The sequence below is a fragment of the Natator depressus genome, chromosome 4 (genome assembly GCF_965152275.1).
Source record: "Natator depressus isolate rNatDep1 chromosome 4, rNatDep2.hap1, whole genome shotgun sequence".
NCBI classification, from domain to species: domain Eukaryota; kingdom Metazoa; phylum Chordata; order Testudines; family Cheloniidae; genus Natator; species Natator depressus.
In genome coordinates, this window is record NC_134237.1 from 3,986,378 (window position 1) to 4,008,050 (window position 21,673).

Here is a 21,673-nt window from a genome sequence, read left to right on the forward strand (position 1 = left end):
GGTATTTTTGTCAGTACCTTGGCCTTCTCCTCTGCAAACACTTCCTTTGTTATTTCAATAACAAATGGCATTATGAAAATCTCAGCAATCATTTATGATTTTTTTGTTTTAGCAATTTTCTGTGCCACTATGTAGGATGACCTTAAAATCTTTTTATCTGCAGTAGTTGTGGATTTCATTACTGGTTTAGTACCAAGCAGTTCCTTGGCCTTTCACTCAAAAAATGAACGGTGCTTATCCTTATAGATGTCATGTTTTGGATATTAGGAAAAACTATTTCACTAGAAGGGTGGCGAAGCACTGGAATGGGTTACATAGGGAGGTGGTGGAATCTCCATCCTTAGAGATTTTTAAGGCCCGGCTTGACAAAGCCCTGGCTGGGATGATTTAGTTGGTGTTGGTCCTGCTTTGAGCAGGAGGGTTGGACTTGATGACATCCTGAGGTCTCTTCCAACCCTAATCTTCAATGATTCTATGACTCTATGTTTGTAATTAAATGCCTCTGTAATTTGGAGGGTTTCAAACATTCATTGGACAGTACTTATGCACAAATTACACACTGCGGTTGAGGTATATCTCCACTTCCGGAACAAATAAAATCAAAATTCAAATAGCTGTCTTCATATTTCCTAAATTTTGCAAGGTTAATGGCAGCTTTATGTTTCTTACTCACATCAACTCCTTGATGTTCTTCAGCTGTTATGGTGGTTGAACTTGTTGAAGGAAATTCGGTATCATTGCTTTGTGAGTTTGTTGTTTTCTTAGAATCATAGAAGGTTACGGTTGGAAGGGACCTCAGGAGGTCATCTAGTCCAACCCCCTGCTTGAAGCAGGACCAATCCCCGATTTTTGCCCCAGATCCCTAAGTGGCCCCCTCAAGGATTGAACTCACAACCCTGGGTTTAGCAGGCCAATGCTCAAACCACTGAGCTATCCCTCCCCCCCCATGTATGAAGCTGATGGTTGAATTAAAAATTGATCCATATCTGATATTTATTGTTTACACTTACATTTTTCCCCCCTGTGCTGTGTAACTTGTCCTGCTCCTGTTGAAAGAGCTCCTTTACAACCAGTAAATGGAGCTAGATAACCTGCAAGGCTGGCATCAGACTCAGTGGGCCAAGGGAGAAACCAAGGAGTGAGCCTTTGCATGCAAAGTCTCTGGGGGCAGAGCCAGAGCTGGGCCAGAAGGTGTTAAGGCTGACCTACAGGCTTGGTGACCCCCACCCCAGGGACTGACCCAGAAGTCTGAGACCCACCTTCTGGGCTGCAGCCCCTGGCTAGCTTCAGCACTGTGGCTCCTTGCTTTAGCCCCACGGTGTCACTGGGTCTCAGGGCTCTAGGATTCAGCCCTGGCTCCCAGCTTTAGCCCTGTGGGGGCACACAGGCTCTGGATTTCAGCCCCACAGCTCCCAGCTTCAGGCCCGCAGCAGCACTGGGGCTTGGTGCTTCAGTCCTGCATCCCAGGGCTGCACCGAAGCTTGGGGCTTTAGTCTAGGCTTCCCGGCTCCAGCCCCACAGCAGCACTGAGGTCGGAGCTTCAGCCCACAGCTCCTGGCTTCAGCCCAGTGGCAGCACCAGGGCTCAGGGCTTCAGCCTGCAGCACAGAGCTTCAGCCCCACAGTGGCATTCTGCCTGTGGGTCCCCGCAGCTGCCCCGCAGCAGCACTGGGGCTCACAGCCCTGGGGCTTGGGGGTTCAGCCCCTCAGCTCCCGGCAGCTGCCCCACCACAGCACCAGCGCTCGGGGCTGAAGCCCTGTGGCTGCTGCCCGGAAGGGGACGTTGGGTCTCCAGGCTTCACCCACATGAGAACCACTGCCCTAAAGGACATACATGACAGCCTGAGAGTGCTCACTTCATACCACGGTAGCTGTTTATTTTTCTGTTAGAATCCAGATTTTCTGTTTGCTATATCCATTAATGGACTTGTGAAAACCATGGCAACCAATAATTCGTTTGGAAATGATTAATTTCACATTCAGAAGGCACAGGGATGCAGGGATGCAGGAACAATTTATATAGTGGGGGTGCTGAGAGCCACTGAACCAAACTGTAAAGCTTGTATATGATGGAAACCATTTCAAGCCCGGGGGTACGGCAGCATCCCCAGCACCCCTCGTTCTAGCACCTATGCAGGTATGTATATGATTATACAGACACCCTGACCTAAGTGGAAGTGTTTTCAGAGTAAGGAATGGCATGATTCACCCCACTGTAATGTTAAATTCCTGCAGGCCACTTGGTAGGTATTATGATGTTATTAAGGATGTAGTTTGCAGATTGTACTTCTCGTGAAAACTCTTCCCTCAGCGTAGATAAAAGAAGCACTGCCATGGTTAGCACATCTAAAATGAGTTACATATTTCATTTCAAATGGTCTTTAAGTTATGAAAGGATTTTCATTTCAGTGCCCTGTGTGCTCCCGAGAATGGAGGAGACAAGTAGAGATTAGGTGAGGAGCAGAAGCTGCTATGTACTATGACATTCTGGGATGCAATAACAGAAAAAAATTAGTGGGTGCTTAGCACATACTGGCAGCCAGCTACCCTTTCCCCCTCCCCCTGCCCCCCAGCGCCTCCTGTCCGCCGGCGGCCCTGCCGATCAACTCATCCCCCTCCCTCGCAGCACCTCCCGCCTGCCGTGATCAGCTGTTGCACGACATGCAGGCGGCGCTGGGGGGTGAGAGGGGGAGGGGGAGGAGCAAGGACGGGGCCACATTCGGGGGAGGGGGTGGAACTGGGTGGGAAGAAGCAGGGCGGGGGTGGAGTGGGGATGGGAAGAGGTGAGGTGGGGGTGGAGGCATGGGAGAAGGGGGAGTGGGGGTGTGGCCTGGGGCGGAGCGGGGGTGGGAAGAGGCGGGGTGGGGGATTGGGGAAGGGGGTGGGAGGCGATTTCTAGGGCAGAGTGAGGTTGAGCACCCCCAGGGCCCAGAGGAAGCCAGTGTATGTGGGTGCAATCCAGGGGTGTTTTTGCTCCTCACTCTTTCATAGTCTTTTCCTGTGTGTGACTCCTAGTTAAAGTTCTTTCCAGCTGAGAGTAAGGAGACAGGGAGTCTGGTGGGGAAGAGGTGATAAGCTGTTTCTTTTCACCTGTGTATGCTGAAATACAGATTTTCTTTGCCTTCTTTCTTCCCTCTCTTACTGTCTGAGAAATCTGTTTACAGTTTATATGTAAATTGAAGTAAACACACCTCTCTTTGTTTAAGACCGGATTGCTTGACCATTGCTACTTAATCAGAGCTATGTGAGTTTGAACATATGCCTTTAACATAATACAGGGAAGATTTTGTAACTTTACATACAATGTTGCTGCATACATTTCACCATTATATTATTGACTGATGAGTTGGTAGTTTTCAAATAATGAGGAGTCCTTGCGCACCTTAGAGGCTAACACATTTATTTGGGCATAAGCTTTCGTGGGCTAAAACCCACTTCATGAGATACATGGAGTGAAAAATACAGTAAGCAGTATATATATACAGCACATGAAAAGATGGGAGTTGCCTTACCAAGTTGGGGGTCAGTGCTAACAAGGCCAATGCAATTATGATGGAAGTGGCCTATTCTCAACAGTTGACAAGAAGGTGTGAGTATCAGCAGAGGGAAAATTACTTTTTGTAGTGACTCATCCACTCCCAGCTTTTATTCAGGCCTATTTGATGGTATCCAGTTTGCAAATTAATTCCAGTTTTGCAGTTTCTTGTTGAAGTCTGTTTTTGAAGGTTTTTTGTTGAAGAATTGCCACTTCTAAGTCTGTTATTGAGTGTCCAGGGAGATTGAAGTGCTCTCCTACTGGTTTTTTAATGTTACAATTCTTGATGTCTGATTTGTGTCCATTTATTCTTTTGCGTAGAGACTGTCTGGTTTGGCCAATGTACATGGCAGAGCGGCATTTCTGGCACATTATGGCATATATCACATTGGTAGATGTGTAGGTGAATGAGCCCCTGATGGTGTGGCTGATGTGGTTAGGTCCTATAATGGTGTCCCTTGAATGGATATGCAGACAGAGTTGGCAACAGGGTTTGTTGCAGGGATTGGTTCCTTGGTTAGAGATTTTGTTGTGTGGTGCGTAGTTGCTGGTGAGTATTTGCTTCAGGTTGGGGGGCTGTCTGTAAGTAAGGACTGGCCTGTCTCCCAAGGTCTGTGAGAGTGAGGTATCATCCTTCAGGATAGGTTGTAGATCCTTGATGATGCGTTGGAGAGGTTTTAGTTGGGGGCTGTAGGTGACGGCTAGTGGCGTTCTGTTACTTGCTTTGTTGGGCCTGTCCTGTAGTAGGTGACTTCTGGATACCCTTCTGGCTCTGTCAATCTGTTTCTTCACTTCACTTTGCACTGACCTCCCACTTGGTAAGGAAACTCCCATCTTTTCATGTGCTGTATATATATACTGCTTACTGTATTTTTCACTCCATGCATCTGATGAAGTGGGTTTTAGCCCATGAAAGCTTATGCCCAAATAAATGTGTTAGTCTCTAAGGTGCCACAAGGACTTTTCATTGTGTTTGCTGATACAGACTAACACGGCTACCACTCTGAAACCTAATTTTCAAATGATACCTCACAAGGCATATTTTGTACAAAGATTATTACAGTAGTGTGTAGGGGGTGAAATAGGGGTGCATTCTGTCAAAACTACATCCTGCACTCCATGTACAGTGCATAGGCCAAGTGGCATGCCAGTTTTATGTCCCTCCTAATTATAAACACTCATAACCCCATCTTGTGGCCCTTGCTTAGATGATGGCAGTTTTGCCAAAGGCCTGCAAGTCTGAGTCTTTGTTAATATTAACTCCATAGCTATAATGGAGGAAACTCTCTCTGTAATGTGTGCATGCCACTATCCCATTAGGGTTAATGGGAATGAGGTGGGTGGATACCCTGAGATGAGCATGTACCCCAAAGTTTGTATTATCTAGTTTTGATGCCTAGCTGAATTCCATGTGCTGTGGAACAGAATTCAAATTTACTTGATAAAAGTGTGTCATCCTCAATGACAAATAGTACTTTAGGCAATAATTTCAACTTTGGTACTGTGGCTAGATCGACAGTAAATCAAATATTTATATGCTGTCCTTTTTTAACAATGGCTATCTGGATGAATATAGGGAAAAAATAGATATATTTTACCAGAAAAAAATATCCCAGGTTGGAAATTTACTGCAGTTTACAGTTTATTACCAGTGTAACAGCCATCCCATATAAGATGGGACACCGAGATAGCTCAGACTTCTGACTCAAAGAGAAGGATTTATGACTCACATGAGAAGAGATATACTAGAGGCTAAATAGGAACATCTAAGTGATAGGAAGTGAGATGGAAATGACATTAGGATATGTATCAAGGTCAAGCCACTAATATTCTAGCAGTGAATGAACCAAGCAGACAGATTTGTAACTGTCATTAGCGGTACTCCTGTTCCTAAACCTATCGAGTCAATGAAACACAACAGATATGCTCACAAAATGCATTATTAATGCACTGTGTGCTTTATTCACTTATACAAATATAATGGCCGTGGCAGTTGAGATCACCCAACGTGATGGTGGCACAATGGAAGTTCTTTTCTGCAGATTCCTCTCTTCCCCACAGGCTTTTCCCCATTAAGTATCTTCTAATTTAGTACTGGACAAAAGGACTTGCTGAATTCTGACTGTGTGGTTGTCCCAAGGAATTATTTTGAGGAAGTTCTATGGCCTGTTACACAGGAGGTCAGACTAGATTAACACAATGGTCCCTTCTAACCTTGGAATCTATGAATCTATATTCCACACGTACTAATACATATATTTGGTATTAACCACCGTTGCTGGAATAACTTTGGAATCACCTAGGAAACTTGGGCATTCTATGAAAATTGCTGTTTTTTGATTTTCATGGATTTCAACATTCATTCGTATCACATTTTGCAACCCATAAGTTTTACTTTCATTTTCAAGTTGGTGAATGTGAAATTCAGCCCACAACTTTTGACTCTGTTAAGCTCCATGCACCATATATGGGATGCCCCAAGGTATCACAGAAATTCACAAGGGTTTATTTGACCCTGAGGATTTACTATGTAACCCTGTGGTATTTGCTGAGCAAGACTGGTTTCAAGATAAACCCTTTATTAAGAATAGAAACTGTGTCCAGAAATAAGGTCACTTCCCTCTAGTCTCTGGCTGTGGCCTTTGCCTGCCTTGTCCTGGGCAATTTTGTTTCTGCTCCCAGCTGGAAGAGTGCCACAGGACAACCAAAGACCACATGAAGAGTGTACAGGAAATGTGGCAGTGCTACACTTCCTGAAGAGTTTACTAGAGTAAGCACAGACACTTGTCACAAGTTTCATTATTTAACCAAATCAAAGCCATCAGACCCAGGCTGAAGTCATAAAAGCAAAATGTCATAACTATTCAGAGATATAGAGCATTATTGTGCAGAAAATCTTTCATATTTTCAACAGAAACCAGCCATGTTTCTTCTGGCTTTGGGGTCTGTACTGGCAGCTCAGATTTATGCCCTCTATATTGTCCAAACCGAGTGGTTAGAAGATTCTCTTGCTTTTCAGTCAGTCTGTTCATTCAGTTGCTCTGTTGTGATGGATTCATGACCTTTAATGGACATTGCAACCAATCTTTAAAACAAAAGAGTAACTTCCAGGAGTGAATTATGTTTTCAAAGTCCTCCACAGTTAGAGGCAGAGAACAGGATGTGCTGAGCATTATCTTCAGAAATGCTACCCTGGAAGCTTTCAAACAGCCCCTGCTCACCTGCCACTCAATAAGAGCAGTTCTTGTGGCTTTCAAATAGCAGGCATTCCACCCTCCTTGAGCTTTGAGAAAGAAAGAAAAGACACTGTGATGCCCTGTGATGTATGTACCTCAGGGAACATACAGCACCCCCACGTTCATCCTTATAATATGATTGTGTGGTATCGAACGCAAAGCTTGTTATGTCGGGTGTCTTCGGAAGGCTCATGATGCACTGAGCATTGTTGTTATGGTAATGTTATAGTAATCACTGTTATAGTGATGTTATAGGTTGTAATTTCATGTATATAGTTATGAGGCTGAAAATGTGTCCTCATGGCTTAAAGCAAGCCCAGGCAAAAACTCTCCAGAAGCGGAGGGGCAGGTCACACCTTACCAGGGCATGTATGGGACAAACCCAGCCCAGCCTCACAGGAACAAAGGATACTGGCCTAGGCAACAACAAAGGATCTGTTGGATTCTCGAGTGAGTCACCCCCCCTTTCTTTGGTCAGTTTGGGAGTACGATGAGGTAATGCTCACCTGACTCTGAAGGGTGGGGGGCAAAGCCAAGAGGGAAGAAAGAACACGATAAAAGGGAGAGACATTTGCCATGCTCTTCCTCTCTCTTCCACCTACATCTACAGACACCACACCAAGCAACTGAAGCACTGATCAAAGGGGAGAGCCTGGCTGAAGGGCAAACAGCCACCCTGTCATGAGAAGAATCTAAGTTTGTAAGGGCATTGAAAGTGTTTAGATCAGTTTAGAACGTGTTTTGCTTTTTTTTTGTTTATTTGGCCAATTCTGACTTGTTATGCTTGGAATTATAATCACTTAAAATCTATCTTTGTAGTTAATAAATTTATTTGTTTATTCGACCTGAAGCAGTGCATTTGGGTTTAAAGCATGTCAGAGATTCCCCTTGGGATAAAAAGCCTGGTGCTTATCAATTTCTTTGTTAAATTGATGAACTCATATAAGCTTGCAGTGTCCAGCAGGCATAACTGAACTCTGCAAGATGGAGGTTCCTAGGGTTGTGTCTGGGACTGGAGATATTGGCTAGTGTCTTTTGGGTGCACAATCCAAGAAGCAGTTTACATGCCAGCCAGAGGCTGTGCGTGAACAGCCCAGGAGTGGGGGTTCTCACAGCAGAGCAGGGTAAGGCTGGCTCTCTGAGTCAAGACCTGGAGTTACCTAGCAGATCACCGGTCCAGATAACACCAGAGGGAACGTCACAGACACACAGAGGGATAAATACTGAATCCTTTACTCAGCCAATGCTTCAGCAAGACTCCTGTTGACTACCATGGGAGTTCAGGAGGCTGAGTTGAGCTTCTCTCAACATTCCCACTCAGCACCATGCAGGATAGGGCCCTAAGGCAGTAGGTGTGGGAAGAAAGAAAGATGGAGAGAGACAAAAGGCAGAATGGAAATAGAGGTAAGAGAGAAATGAGAGAGGGGAATATATTTTTAAACAGGCTGTCTCCATAATCTTACAAAATGATATTTTCATGGTACCCTTTTTCTGGAAGTTTTGAAGGTGAGACTTTCAAAAAACCTAAGGCCCAGATACTCGCAGGTATTTAGGCACCTAACTCCCATTGAAATCAATGGCAGCTTGAATCCCCAAATCCCACACTCAGTCAACCACTTACTCACACCATCGTTCAATTTTAGCCATGTCTGGGGGGCCAGCAACTGGCCCGGAGCAAGAGGGAAGGGAAATTTGGCCAAGGACAGTGGGGCCACCTACTGCCTTTATGAATAGCAACATGGGAGCTTTGAGGCCAGATTTTTGTAAAGGCACACAGCAGCTCCCAGTGAAAACAATCCCCGTGCCCTTCGGTGTGAGCTCTTTTCCAAATCTGGCCCTTAATGTACAAACTGAATAGACAAGGGTTTTAAAGTAACATTAGACACACAAAAAGAAAAGGAGTACTTGTGGCACCTTAGAGACTAACCAATTTATTTGAGCATAAGCTTTCCTGAGCTACAGCTCACTTCATCGGATGCATACTGTGGAAACACTTTTCCACAGTATGCATCCGATGAAGTGAGCTGTAGCTCAGGAAAGCTTATGCTCAAATAAATTGGTTAGTCTCTAAGGTGCCACAAGTACTCCTTTTCTTTTTGAGAATACAGACTAACACGGCTGTTACTCTGAAATTAGACACACAGTGTTCTGCCTAGTACTCAGTACATCTGCCTAGGAAGGATGAGAGTCTGCTTTAAGACTGGGGTGCTGTGGAGTGTTGGGCCTGGTGCATACACCATTAGTCCGAAAAATAGGACTGTCCTTCTGCACCACCTTCTTTTCTCTCAGTAGACAGTTCAGAACTTGTAGACATTGTGGGGTGTTGTGTATAACAAGGGCTTGATGCACTCTGCAAAACACTAGAATATCATTGCAAATGTAAAACCAGCAGGAGGTGTTTCCAAAGAGAGCGTTAGTGTGTCTTTACACAATCTAAAAACTCCTTATAGCAGCCCCTGAGCTGCTGCACTCCTGAAAGTGATGCTCGGCAATCGAGGTGCACACTGAAGAATGTATCTCATCTCGAGGAATCAATGCCCAGCAGATTTCATCAATTGCCTCTAACCCAAGAGGTCACTTCCCTCCCCAGAACTTATAGCCCTCATAGGGCATGTCTACACTGCAATGAAAAACCCGTGACTAGCCCTTGTCCCCTGATTTTGGCTCACAGGACTCGGGCTGTTTCATTGCTGTGTAGACTTCCAGGCTTGGGCTGGAGCCCGGACTCTAGGACCTTTCAAGGTGGGAGCCCAAGCGTCCACACCAACTAAGCAGCCCCTTATCTTGAACCCCATGAGCCTGAGTCAGCTGGCATGGGCCAGCGACTGGGTTTTAATTGTAGTGTAGACATGCTTATAGCGAACAAAATCCTCCTAATCCTTCTGTTCTGCTACCTACTGTTGAGGAGCTGCATAAGAAAGGAGAGACTTAATGTGTGAGATTGTACTGGTGTTGGCCTCTGGTGTCACTCCTTTCACCATATGATGGATTGCATCATCAGAAGCCACAAGCGAAAGGGAGAACAATAACCTCATCAGTAGCTCTATAAGAGATGTTCTGTGTGATTGCTGCTGCTTGTTCCAGGTGGCACTGAGCCTAGAGAAAAGAGATCTGTGTCTGCCACTGCCCTTAATGAGCACCCTGAATAAGCAACCGAGGTTTAAATCTTTGCTTTCCCAATGTAGCTTGAAACATATGTGCTTTGTCTGGGCGAGAGTGTGCTCCTCAAGATGCTATCAAATAACGTTCTGTTGGCTGGTGATACTTGATCCCATGGCTCTCAAAGACTCCTCTGACTGCTCATAGCCCTGCCTGTGGTTCTCTCTGTGGGACTGAGGAAAGCAACACCTGCCATCCTGGCAGTGATGTGGTGCTTATCCCAGTGGGGAAAAAGACCACCTGCAACAAAGAGACAGAAATACTAATAGACATAGACATCTTGTTTGATCTGTTCTCTGCATCCTTTAATGCACGGACCTTCCAGAGTGAAAAAGACAACTCTCATTAAATTAGTCTTATCTGTACTTCTGTGTTTGATTGGCTGAGGGCTTAGCTTTGCTGTCTGAGCAAAAGTGCTGAGCACTCAGCAACTCCCATTGCTGTCAATTGGAGCTGAGAGTGCTCCACATTGTCATCAGCCCTTCAACTCACAGCACTAAGGAAAAAAGAACACAAGGTGCCACAAGTACTCCTGTTCTTTTTGCGAATACAGACTAACACGACTGCTACTCTGAAACCTAACACTAAGGAAGAGTTCCTTGGGTTTGGCTAAGCTGTGCTCTGGACAGGACCCAGAAATGGGTGAGGAGCAATGACTCATAGACCTTTCTGCTCCCCAGTTTGGCCCACGATGTAGTTTACAGCAGCCTACAACTTGCTCTAATTTACACCAGCAGAAGTTGTCCCCTAGAGATTTGGGCCACACCCTCACCAAGCCTTGGCCAGGTGCCAGGCCTGCTTTGTAACACTACCAGTGCTGGGGTGTGGGAGCAGGTGGCACAGAACTGGTTATATTAGATTTACACCAGTTGAGGATTCCCTTGCATTAAGGGGAATTGCCAGCTGTCCCACTGAGACAGTTATCAGTTGCTTCTTCTTTTATCAGCAGGGGTGTGCATGGAGGAGTGAAGCCTTGGCCCATTATGTTTATTGCAAGTGGTGGTTCTATGGTTTTTTGAGAAGAGATTTATACTTTCACTTCAGCGTTTGTGTGTTCTAAGTAATTCACAGAAGAATTTTCTTGCACTTAAAATATGGACTTGAAATTAGCTTTGGTCATTGTCAAGGAATCTTAATCCACTCAGATGAACCCTGAGTACAAGTCCAAGATAGCCTGCTGGGAGGGCTATCAAAATAATATATGCAACAGATGGAAAGATTGCCTCACTGGCTAGTGTTTTCAGCTATATCTGTAGCCTCCCCCCGTGTAATTAAGGCAATTAGCTATAGCCAAATAGATCTTCATAGATTACAAACTCATTTAGTCAGATCTTCTGCATAACACAAGCCATAGGACTTCCCTGAATTCATTTCTGTTTGAATTACAGCATATCTTTTAGAAAAAACATCCAATATTGATTTTAAAATTGTCAGTCATGGAGAATTCATCATGACCCTTCGTATGTCCTTCTAATGGTTAATTACCCTCACTGTTAAAACTTTGCACCTTAAGAGCCCATTATCATTTTTTTCCCTCCTTGTAGGTACTTGTAGGTTGTGATCAAGTCACTCCTTAACCTTTTCTTTGTAAAGCTTACTAGAGTGCTCTCCTTGAGTCTGTAACTATAAAGCATATTTCCCTTAATCATTTTCCTGGCTCTTCTCTTCTCTTTGAATATTTAGAAAGAGCCGATGATAGCAAAGACAAATTGTATTTAGTATGGCTGTCAAGAAATTAAAAAATTAATTGTGATTAATCATGCTGTTAAACAATAATAAAATACCATTTACTTAAATATTTTTGTATGTTTTCTACATTTTCAAATATATTGATTTCAAGTACAACATGGAATACAAAGTGTACAGTGCTCACTTTATTTTTATTACAAATATTTGCACTGTAAAAAACAAAAGAAATAGTATTTTTTAATTCACCTAATACAAGTTGTGAGGTGTCATTCCATATTCTTCATGAAAATATGCTTATGATGTGAATATGACATAACAGATATACTTTATGCAAGATAATTCATGTGAGATATCACTGGAAAGGCTATGATTGTCTGAATGCGATTATTCTATTTGTATGAATGTATCATTTCTGTATCTGAAGTTAGGAATATTGACTATGTATCTGTATTTCAACTATGTTACTTTGGGTGACGCCCCCTGCTAACACTTCAGGTACAACAACGAAAAAGCCCAACAGTGCTGATGGCCCATCAGCAAGAGACAGTGGACAGTAAAAGAGCTCAGTCTTCCTGTGAACGTGTGGGTCAGTCTGTGAAGAATGGCTACAGGAGCCCTACAGAGGCATGTGACCATGTCACCTGATACCGGAACCCATCTTGAATTCTGTACTTTTCCACGAGAAGCTGGCGGCGGGCGGTCAAACTAGGAAACCAAGGACTCCTGTTTTATGCAAATCCTATTTAAGGGTGGGGAGTGAGGTAACCCAGGTCATCAGTTCTCCCCTGCTACCCCGCCCAAGATGACTGCTGGAAACAACTAAGACTGAACTGGGGGAAAGAACTGGACCCAGACTGGAAGGGCATCTGGCCTCTGAAGATTATTAGAACCACATTTAGGGTGAGAACTTACATGTAACCAGTTTCTTTAGTGTATTAAGCTCAGTTTGCACGCTCTGTTTATCTTCTTAGTTATCTGCTTGTTCTGTCTGCTACTCCTTAATTATTTAAAATACACCTGTTATAGTTAATAAATTTATTTCTGATTTACAATATAACCCAGTTTAAGTGATTTCTTACTGGGGCACGAGAAGTTGTGCAAACCCTCGTCCACATTGAGGGAAGAGGCAAATTTCATATAATTCTGGGTTTGTACTGCAAGGGGGGTGGACATCTGGGTGCTGTGGCAGGCCCCTTAAGCTGAGCCTTCCCAGAGCGGATCTCTGTTTCTCTGTGCAGCTGGGTGGGGCCCTGCCTATGTGCTTGGCTGGAAAAGGCTAGGGAGCCTAGCCCAGCAAGACCAGGTAAAAGGGGGCTCAGGCTGGCAGAATAGTCTGCCTCAGTGGCTTCCCAGCGCACCAGGTGACATCCCAGGGGGTCCAACCCATCATACAAGTACTGTAGTGAAATCTCTTTATCATGAAAGTAGAACTATGTACAAAAAAACCCTTGCATTCGAAAATAAAACAATGTAAATCTTTAGAGCCTACAAGTCCATTCAGTACTACCTCTTGTTCAGCCAATCGCTCAGACAAACAAGTTTGTTTACATTTATAGGAGATAATGCTGCCTGCTTCTTGTTTACAATGTCACCTGAAAGTGAGAACAGGCATTCGCATGGCACTGTTGTAGACGGTGTCACAAAATATTTATGTGCCAGATGTATGAAAGATTCATATGCCCCTTCATGCTTCAACCACCATTCCAGAGGACATGCATCCATGCCGATGATGGGTTCTGCTCAATAACTATCCAAAGCAGTGCAGACCGACGTGTTCATTTTCATCATCTGAGTCAGATGCCACTAGCAGAAGGTTGATTTTCTTTTTTGGTGGTTTGGATTCTGTAGTTTTTGTATCGGAGTGTTGCTCTTTTAAAACTTCTGAAAGCATGCTCCGCACCTTGTCCCTCTCAGATTTTGGAAGGTACTTCAGATGCTTAAGCCTTGGGTCGAGTGCTGTAGCTATCTTTAGAAATCTCACATTGGTCATTTTGTCAGATCTGCATTTTGCATTTTGTCAGATCTGCAGTGAAAAGTGTTCTTAAAATAAACATGTGCTGGGTCATCATTCAAGACAGATGTAACATGAAATATATGGCAGAATGTGGCTAAAACAGTGCAGGAGACATACAATACTCCCCCAAAGAGTTCAGTCACAAATTTAATTAATGCATTATTTTTTTAATGAGCGTCATCAGCATGGATGCATGTCCTCTGTAATAATGGCCAAAGCATGAAGGGGCATACAAACGTTTAGCATATCTGGCACGTAAATACTACAAAAGTGCCATGCAAACACCTGTTCTCACTTTCAGGTGAAACTGTAAATAAGAAGTGGGCAGTATTATCTCCCATAAATGTAAACATTGTCTTAGCAATTGGCTGAACAAGAAGTAGGACTGAGTGGACTAGTAGGCTCTGAGTACTTTCACGATGAAGAGATTGCACTACAGTACTTGTAAGAGGTGAATTAAAAATACTATTTCTTTTGTTTATCATTTTTACAGTGCAAATATCTGTAATAAAAATAATAATATAAAGTGAGAGCTGTTGTATTGTGTTGTAATTGAAATTAATATATTTGAAAATGTAGAAAAAATCCAAAAATATTTAATAAATTTAAATTGGTGGTATTGTATGTTTAACAGTGCGATTAAAACTGAGTTTAATCATGATTATTTGTAAATCGCGATTAATTTTTTTAAGTTAATCACATGAGTTAACTGCAGTTAATCAGCAGCCTTAGTATTTAGTTCCAACCTGTGTTGCAAGCCCAGGTATGTTTGATTTTAATTTTTTATTTTTATTGAAGTTATAAAGAATTCTTTAATGTGCATACATCTGTCTCCTGCTGCTCTTCTTTTCTTCGGTGTTTTCTTTATCCATTCAGATCTTCCTAATAATATATGTAACTTTAATAACTACAGTACACAGTACATAACAGAGCTTCTGATTCCATCACAGCTGCTGGAAGCAAAACATGTTAATCTATCACAGCTCATTCAAGTGACCCTTATGGGCCCAGCTGGAGTTCCTATGTTTTAATCAGTCAGAGGCCAATGTATAATAACTGGAAACAGATGCTTTATTATAGTGGGAGCAGTACAACTACGATAGTCAAGACTGAAATACAATGTTCTTTATATCCCCACCTTTCTCAGCCTTTACAAATTTTGTCTCAGCCCAGAAAGTGAATTTTTTAGGGTGTGTTAAGGCAAACCCATTTCAACTTTTTATGTGTAAAATAAAACAAAATACACTTCCCCCATATAGTCTAATCAGAAATTCTGAGCACACATGTGTCAACAATGGATTCTACTCAGAATTCATTTGTTTGTTTAGATCTCAGAGTGACCAAGCCAAGTGTGATGGAAAATTGTTCAGTAGCTGAGAAGTTCTGAGCAATGAAATGTTTGTGCCTGGGTGATCTATGGCTTAGAATGTTTGGGCCACTTACACTCATTGGACCTTGCTTTTGGATTTTTGGGGAGAGTCTAAAGTAGCTTTGAAGACTGGAGTAACTGTGAAGTACTTTAGCTTAATTTAAATTTGCAAAGACTGGCAAATCTCAAAAGGATTTAAGGAAGTCCGAGACATGATGACAACAGTAGAGGAGAAGTAACCCTGTAGAAATCGTGGGTGGAATCCAAGCCCCACTGAAGTCAATGCAAGTTTTAGAGAAGTATTTGTATATTCTGAATAATTCACAGCTTTACCATCTGTAAAACAGGGATAATAGAATCATAGAATATCAGGGTTGGAAGGGACATCAGGAGGTCATCTAGTCCAACCCCCTGGTCAAAGCAGGACCAATCCCCAACTAAATCATCCCAGACAGGGCTTTGTCAAGCCTGACCTTAAAAACTTCTAAGGAAGGAGATTCCACCACCTCCCTAGGTAACGCATTCCAGTGTTTCATCACTCTCCTAGTGAAAAAGTTTTTCCTAATATCCAACCTAAACCTCCCCCACTGCAACTTGAGACCATTACTCCTCATTCTGTCATCTGCTACCACTGAGAACAGTCTAGATCCATACTCTTAGGAACCCCCTTTCAGGTAGTTGAAAGCAGCTATCAGATCCCTCCTCATTCTTCTCTTCCGCAGATTAAACAATCCCAGTTTCCTCAGCCTCTCCTCATAAGTCATGTGTTCCAAACCCCTAATAATTTTTGATGCCCTCCACTGGACGTTTTCCAGTTTTTCCACATCCTTCTTGTAGCATGGGGCCCAAAACTGGACACAGTACTCCAGATGAGGCCTCACCAATGTCGAATAGAGGGGAATGATCACGTCCCTCAATCTACTGGCAATGCCCCTACTTATACAGCCCAAAATGCCATCGGTCTTCTTGGCAACAAGGGCACACTGTTGACTCATATCCAGCTTCTCGTCCACTGTAACCCCTAGGTCCTTTTCTGCAGAACTGCTCCCTAGCCATTCGGTCCCTAGTCTGTAGTGGTGCATGGGATTCTTCCATCCTAAGTGCAGGATTCTGCACTTGTCCTTGTTGAACCTCATCAGATTTCTTTTGGCCCAATCCTCTAATTTGTCTAAGGCCCTCTGTATCCTATCCCTACCCTCCAGCATATCTACCTCTCCTCCCAGTTTAGTGTCACCTGCAAACTTGCTGAGGGTGCAATCCACACCATCATCCAGATAATTAATTAAGATATTGAACAAAACCGGCCCAAGGACCAACCCTTGGGGCACTCCACTTGATACCGGCTGCCAACTAGACATGGAGCTATTGATCACTACCCATTGAGCCTGACAATCTAGCCAGCTTTCTATCCACCTTATTGTCCGTTCATCCAGCCCATACTTCTTTAACCTGCTGGCATGAATACTATGGGAGACCATTTCAAAAGCTTTGGTAAAGTCAAGGAACAACACGTCCACTGCTTTCCCCTCATCCGCAGAGCCAGTTATCTCATCATAGAAGGCAATTAGATTAGTCAGGCATGACTTGCCCTTAGTGAATCCATGCTGACTGTTCCTGATCACTTTCCTCTCCTTTAAGTGCTTCAGAATTGATTGCTTGAGGACCTGCTCCATGATTTTTCCAGGGACTGAGGTGAGGTTGACTGGCCTGTAATTCCCAGGATCCTCCTTCTTCCCTTTTTTAAAGATGGGCACTACTTTAGCCTTTTTCCAGTCATCCAGGACCTCCCCCGATCACCATCAGTTTTCAAAGATAATGGCCAATGGCTCTGCAATCACATCCGCCAACTCCTTTAGCACTCTCGGATGCAGCGCATTTGACCCCATGGACTTGTGCTTGTCCAGCTTTTCAAAATATTCCTGAACCACTTCTTTCTCCACAGAGGGCTGGTCACCTCCTCCCCATGCTGTGCTGCCCAGTGCAGTAGTCTGGGAGCTGACTTTGTTCGTGAAGACAGAGGCAAAAAAAGCATTGAGTACATTAGCTTTTTCCACATCCTCTGTCACTAGGGTTGCCTCCCTCATTCAGTAAGGGGCCCACACTTTCCTTGACTTACTTCTTGTTGCTAACATATCCGAAGAGACCCTTCTTGTTACTCTTAACATCTCTTGCTAGCTGCAACTCCAGGTGTGATTTGGCCTTCCTGATTTCACTCCCGCATGCCCGAGCAATATTTTTATACTCTTCCCTGGTCATTTGTCCAATCTTCCACTTCCTGTGAGCTTCTTTTTTAAGATCAGCAAGGATTTCCCTGTTAAGTCAAGCTGGTCGCCTGCCATATTTATTATTCTTTCTACACATCAGGATGGTTTGTCCCTGTAACCTCAATAAGGATTCTTTAAAATACAGCCAGCTCTCTTGGACTCCTTTCCCCCTCATGGGGGGATCTCCCAGGGGATCCTGCCCATCAGTTCCCTGAGGGAGTCAAAGTCTGCTTTTCTGAAGTCCAGGGTCTGTATTCTGCTGCTCTCCTTTCTTCCTTGTGTCAGGATCCTGAACTCAACCATCTCATGGTCATTGCCTCCCAGGTTCCCCTCCACTTTTGCTTCCCCTACTAATTCTTCCCCATTTGTGAGCAGCGGGTCAAGAAGAGCTCTGCCCCTAGTTGGTTCCTCCAGCACTTGCGCCAGGAAATTGTCCCCTACCCTTTCCAAAAACTTCCTGGATTGTCTGTGCACTGCTATATTGCTCTCCCAGCAGGTATCAGAGTGATTGAAGTCTCCCATGAGAACCAGGGCCTGCGATCTAGTAACTTCCATGAGTTGCCGGAAGAAAGCCTCGTCCACCTCATCCCCCGGTCCGGTGGTTTATAGCAGACTCCCACCATGACATCACCCTTGTTGCTCACACTTCTAAGCTTAATCCAGAGACTCTCAGGATTTTCTGCAGTTTCATACTAGAGCTCTGAGCCGTCATACTGCTCTCTTACAGACAATGCAACTCCCCCACCTTTTCTGCCCTGCCTGCCCTTCCTGAACAGTTTATATCCATCCATGACGGTACTCCAGTCATGTGAGTTATCCCACCAAGTCTCTGTTATTCCAATCACATCATAATTCCTTGACTGTGCCAGGACTTCCAGTTCTCCCTGCTTTTTTCCCAGGCTTCTTGCATTTGTGTATAGGCACTTGAGATAACTTGCTGTTTGTCCTGCTTTCTTAGTATGAGGCAGGAGCCCTCCCCTCTCGTGCTCTCCTGCTTGTGGTTCTTCCCTGTATCCCACTTTGCCACTTGCCTCAGGGCTTTGGTGTCCTTCCCCCGGTGAACCTAGTTTAAAGCCCTCCTCACTAGGTTAGCCAGCCTGCTTGTGAAGATGCTCTTCCCTCTCTTCGTTCGGTGGAGCCCGTCTCTGCCTAGCACTCTCCTTCTTGGAACACCATCCCATGATCAAAGAATCCAAAGCCTTCTCTCCAGCACCACCTGGGTAGCCATTCATTGACTTCCACGATTCGACGGTCTCAACTCAGGCCTTTTCCTTCCACGGGGAGGATGGACGAGACCACCACTTGCGCCTCAAACTCCTTTATCCTTCTTCCCAGAGCCACGTAGTCTGCAGTGATCAGCTCAAGGTCATTCTTGGCAGTATCATTGGTGCCCACGTGGAGAAGCAGGAAGGGGTAGCGATCTGAGGGCTTGATGAGCCTCAGCAGTCTCTCCGTCACATTGTGAATCCTAGCTCCTGGCAAGCAGCAGACTTTTTGGTTTTCCCCGGTCGGGACGGCAGATAGATGACTCAGTCCCTCTGAGGAGAGAGTCCCCGACCACCACCACCCGCCTCCTTCTCTTGGGAGTGGTGGTCATGGAACCCCCATCCCTAGGACAGTGCATCTCATGCCTTCCAATGGCCAGACTCTCCTTCTGTTCCCTTCCCTCAGATGTATCATCTGGTCCACTCTCCACATTAGTACCTGTGGAGAGAACATGAAAACGGTTGCTTACCTGTATCTGCGTTGCTGGTACATGGACGCTCCCCTTTCTTCTTCTGGAGGTCACATGCTGCTAAATTTCTTCACCGTCCTTCTGTTCCCACTGCACAGCCTGCTCTGAATCTTCAGAACATTGTGTCCGTGGAAGCATATCCTGACGTCTGTCCAGGAAATCTTCAGTTTCTCTTATGCAATACAGGGTCGATACTTGTTTCTCCAGACTTTGAACCTTCTCTTCCAATATGGAGACCAGCTTGCACTTTGTACAGACAAAGTTGCTTCTGTCCTGTGGAAGAAAGACAAACATGGCACATCCAGTGCAGGTCACAACAGCTGAACACTCCCCATCCATATTACCTTCCTTCTACGAGCTTCCTCAGGAGTTGTAGTAACTACCTTGTCACTGTCTGGGCTGAATCCTTGCAAAGCGGGGTCCTCCCTCTCTTGTGCAGGCGAGCTGTGCTCGCCTTATTGCCAAAGAAGGGGTACCTCCATGACCTACGGAATTGTCGTCCCGTCTCGCTCCTCAGCATGGACTACAAGGTCGTAGCAAAGGCCATCTTGCTGCGGCTGGGGTCTGTGATGGCGGACGTGGTCCATCCCGACCAGACCTACACCGTCCCGGGCCAGACCATATTTGATAACTTGTATTTGGTCCGGGACCTCTTGGAGCTGGGGCGTAGGGATGGTCTGTCATTCGCCCTCCTGTCCCTGGACCAGGAGAAGGCTTTCGACAGGGTGGACCATGGGTATCTCCTGGGCACCGTGCAGGCATTCGGCTTTGGGGCCCAGTTCGTGGGCTTTCTCCAGGTGTTGCGTATGCTGATGTGGAGTATCTGGTCAGGCTCAACTGGACTTCGGGCGGGGATTACAGCAGGGGTGCCCCCTCTTGGGCCAGCTGTATGCTCTGGTGATTGAGCCCTTCCTCCGTCTCCTCCGCTGGAGGTTGATGGGGTTGGTGCTTCAGGAGCCCGAGCTGCGGCAGGTCCTGTTGGCTTACGCCGAGGACGTGCTCCTGGTGGTCCAGGACCCAGACGACCTGGTGCAGGTGGAGGCCTGCCAGGCCGTTTACTTGGCGGCCTCCTCCGCCCAGGTCAACTGGGTCAAGAGCTCTGGCCTGGTGGTTGGGGACGGGTGGCAGGTGAGCTCCCTCCCACCTGCGCTTCAAGCCATCCGGTGGAGCGCGGGTCCGCTGCTCCATCTTGGCGTTTATCTATCCGCCATGCATCCTTCTCCGCCGGAGAACTGGCAGGATTTGGAGGCCAGGGTGGGTGAGCGGCTGTGGAGATGGACAGGACTGTTCCGGTGTCTCTCCCTGCGAGGGAGGGCACTGGTGCTGAACCAACTAGTCCTGTCCATGCTCTGGCACCGGCTCAACACCCTGTGCCCGGCCCCAAGGATCCTGGCCAGGCTCCAGAGGATGGCTCTGGAGTTTTTCTGGCCGGGGCTGCACTGGGTCTCTGCAGGGATCCTGAGTCTTCCCGTGGAGGAGGAAGGACAGGGCCTGGTTTGCTTGCGCAGCCAGGTCCATGTCTTCCGCCTCCAGGCCCTGCAGAGGCTCCTTTATAGTGCAGGTAGTCTGGCGTGGAGCACATTGGCGCACGCCTTCCTCCGCCGCTTCCGAGGGCTCCGATATGACCGGCAGCTCTTTTTTCTCCATCCGAGAGGTCTTCCGCGAGACCTCTCTGAGCTGCCGGTCTTCTACAAGGACCTCCTCCGGACCTGGAAGCTTTCTTCAGTGACCGGGTCCTTTGTGGCCACCGAGGGGGCTGACCTCCTCGTGGAGCCCCTGCTACGCAACCTCGATCTCCGTGTGCAGGTGGCAGAGTCTCCCTCGGTGTGTTGGAGGTTGGTCCTGGCGGAAACCACCAGAGTTGGAGACCTCCTGGACTATGACAGGGGGGACTGCATGACGCCCTGTGTGCTTGGTTGCCGCATGGGGCTTTCCACCCTTCCGACCCCTAGGCGCGTACTCCGGGAAGTGAAGGCCACCTTGTCACCCGATTCTCTCATTTTCCTGTGGTGAGCCCTGCGAGAGGGAGCTCCCCACCCACCCCTCACCCCTGGCCCTCTGGACATTTTTCTTGGGCCCTTCTTCCGCGAGCCCCCCCAGCATCCCCGTTCCCACACTCCGAGCCGGCTGCATACCCTGCAGCCGGTCCGGTTTCGAACCGCGCCCAGAAACCATCTGTACACGCTCATGCTCCACACACTGCACTTCCTCACCCTCGCATCCCGCCCTGACACCAAATGGCGGGACTATCTTCCACCTCAAGAGGGTGAGAAGCCCCTGTGGGCCAGTCTTTATTCCACCTAGGTCCCGTGGCCCGCTGGGGACATCGGTTGGCGGCTCCTTCATGGAGCCGTGAGCACGGACGTGCACCTGGCGTTCACCCCTATACCCGAGGCCTGCTCCTTTTGTGGCATGAGGGAGAACGTGGCGCACGCCTATCTCGAATGCGCCAGGTTGGAGCCCCTATTCCGGCTCCACCAGAACTTCTTGTTGAGGTTCTGGCTTCACTTCTCCCAGCACTTATTCCTCTTTGCACACCCTATTCATGGCCCCACCAAGTTGCGAAACCTCCTCGTCAACCTCCTCCTGGCCCTGGCCAAAGTTTCCATCTATAATACCAGGAGGCGGATGTTGGACAAGGGAGTGCTCTGTGACTGTGGGGCTTATTTCCGC

General features: G+C 46.2%; 1 long non-coding RNA gene across 1 annotated transcript in view; it reads left to right on the plus strand.

Moving 5' to 3' along the window:
* Positions 1 to 1,997: 1,997 nt before the first annotated feature.
* Positions 1,998 to 21,673, plus strand: part of LOC141985713 (uncharacterized) — a 316,735-nt gene continuing 297,059 nt past the window's right edge. Inside the window, exon 1 of the long non-coding RNA XR_012638996.1 lies at positions 1,998 to 2,136. This is a non-coding gene — a long non-coding RNA (uncharacterized LOC141985713). The remainder of the gene's footprint in view (positions 2,137 to 21,673) is intronic.